Below are 2340 nucleotides of genomic sequence, written 5' to 3' on the forward strand. Positions count from 1 at the left end.
AAACAACTCACTTTTATGGAATTAATTTTTAAACCCGAAAGCTGCTCAAATATTGAAAGAATTTAATTTAGATTTCGAGCTTTTTCGATGTCATGATCCATAAAATATTGTATCATCGGCATATTGAAGGATGGACAATCCTCCATCAACAAGATGAGGAATGACCCTTTCAATCTGGCCCTCTGACTTTGCATGTTCAATCATAACAACAAGCATATCCGCCACTATATTAAATAGCACTGGCGATAATGGATCTCCATGTCTTAGCCCCTTCTTGGTTTGAAAGTATTTGCCCACGTCATCATTTACTTTAGGGATTTCTATTTTCGCGCCCTCAGGTCCTTAGTTGTACTCAGTTTTCCGCAGCTCCTTAGTTTTTCCTCAGTTTTTCCCAAGCCCTTGTCTAAAACCCTCAGAAGGAGCTCGGACGGGAGGATTCCCGTTTAGTTGACCGTTCCGTGCTGACGTGTGGGGCCGCGTCGCGTGGGGCTGGTAGAAAGGGACCGCGTGGGACATGACGAGACCGCGTTTGGTTGTACGTGAGAGCTCGGTTCTGTCTCTCTCGGCCCAAATTGGCATTTTTTAAAGCGCCCTTTTACCCTCTCTCTGTGTAATAGTTCTCTCTCTTTTCACCAAATTAGTATCAAATTTAGAGAAACTTCTATTTCTGTCTTTCTTCAATGATTGTTGCCTTTTGGCCCTCGTTTTTTGTCCAATATGGTAACAAATCTAGAAGCTAATATAGGATAAATTCACCGCAGCATAATAAATCCAGAAAACTAAGTATAATACATAAACTGCATACAACAGCCAAAACCAGCCAATAACGATGTTAATGTTCACGACAAACTAAGCTGAAAATAATACAAGACGCAATGTATGGCCAACATGTAGATTAGGATACCCCATGATGAATGAATCTGTTCTTCATTCAGCATATATTTTTTCGTCGCTCCATTCTCTGATCTGAAGGAAATATTCATTGAACTCCTTCTGTCTGCAGTGTGTAACCAATACATCCTCCAAACGGTATGACCTTTGTTCATTTCTCAGACCGTAGTTTTCTAATCTATCCACACGTAGTGGCCACTCATCCTAGGCCTTTATTATCATCAAAGTACTCTCTAATATAACCCAAATCCGCGTAGTAGATGCAGCCAGGTCGAAGTGTCGGGTGCACTCTGGTGTCGACAGAGATACACCGGATATAATGGACGAAGAAGGAACAACTGCCAATGTTACTGACGGCATGGAGAGAGCGGCTCTCAGTGTTCACACGGTACACCAATAGTTGACCTTCCTCCAAATGCCTGTTGTCACTGTCGCCGCCCAACAACACAAGCAGCAGATCACCATTCGACTTCATAAGGTAGAACTTGTCATTTCCAAGTTCTGGAAATGAAAAAATAGTGTCTCAATGTTGACAGTGCTCGCGCGCTGCTCCAACTGGACATTGTTGGTGCACACTAATTTTCCAAACTCAAAATTGTTCACAGCTATTGCATACAATTCACCATCGAACGGGGTAATGCAACGCAGAGAATGGTGTTCGATCGCAAATCTTCCTTCTTCCCAATCTTCATCTATACCCTTAGTTGGAGTGCTCTCATCGACCCAAGCAATTTTCGTCGGGTAATCTGTGGAGACGAAGACCATAGTCGGGGACTTCATTACAGCGACTGACTCCAGAATAACAGATGGCATCTGCGCCTCAAACATAGTGTTCAATGTCTTTGTGAGTTGGTTCAGAAGCCGTATCTTGTGCGGCTGGTTCTTCTGGGCAAACACGATAACGCCACGGCAAAAGACGACGAAGTAGTATCTAAAATATATTGATAAAGATAACATTTAGCACTAAGATGTTTATGATTGAAAATAAAAATAGATTAACTCTATAGATATGGAGGAATTTGAACCTTGCATTAACTTCTGTTATATCGATGGTGACGTAGCGGGATGTGCGGAGGTGGAGGAAGGTGACCTCAGCGGCGCGTGGAAGGGCGTGTTCTACCATGATTCATTCGCGCAGGTGCACGTCGGGCTAATGTAAACCTGAGCGCCAATTTCTACAAACTTGCCTCAATGCAGAGTAGGTGTCCACGTACTCCTCATTCGCCAGTAAGCAGTCGCCGATCTTGTGAAGTGGTCCGTCAGCCATGAGAGAGGCCCAGTTCACGGAGGCGCCGCTCTCGGAGGCGACGGGCTCGGCGGCGACGGCCTCGGATGCGACGGGCTCGAGTCTGTCGCCTCCGAGCCCATCGCCTTCGAGCCCGTCGCATCCAAGCCCATCACCGCCGAGGCCGTCGCCGCCGAGCCCGTCGCCTCCGAGGGCGGCGCATC

Source organism: Lolium rigidum, chromosome 6 (genome assembly GCF_022539505.1).
Source record: "Lolium rigidum isolate FL_2022 chromosome 6, APGP_CSIRO_Lrig_0.1, whole genome shotgun sequence".
NCBI classification, from domain to species: Eukaryota; Viridiplantae; Streptophyta; class Magnoliopsida; order Poales; family Poaceae; genus Lolium; species Lolium rigidum.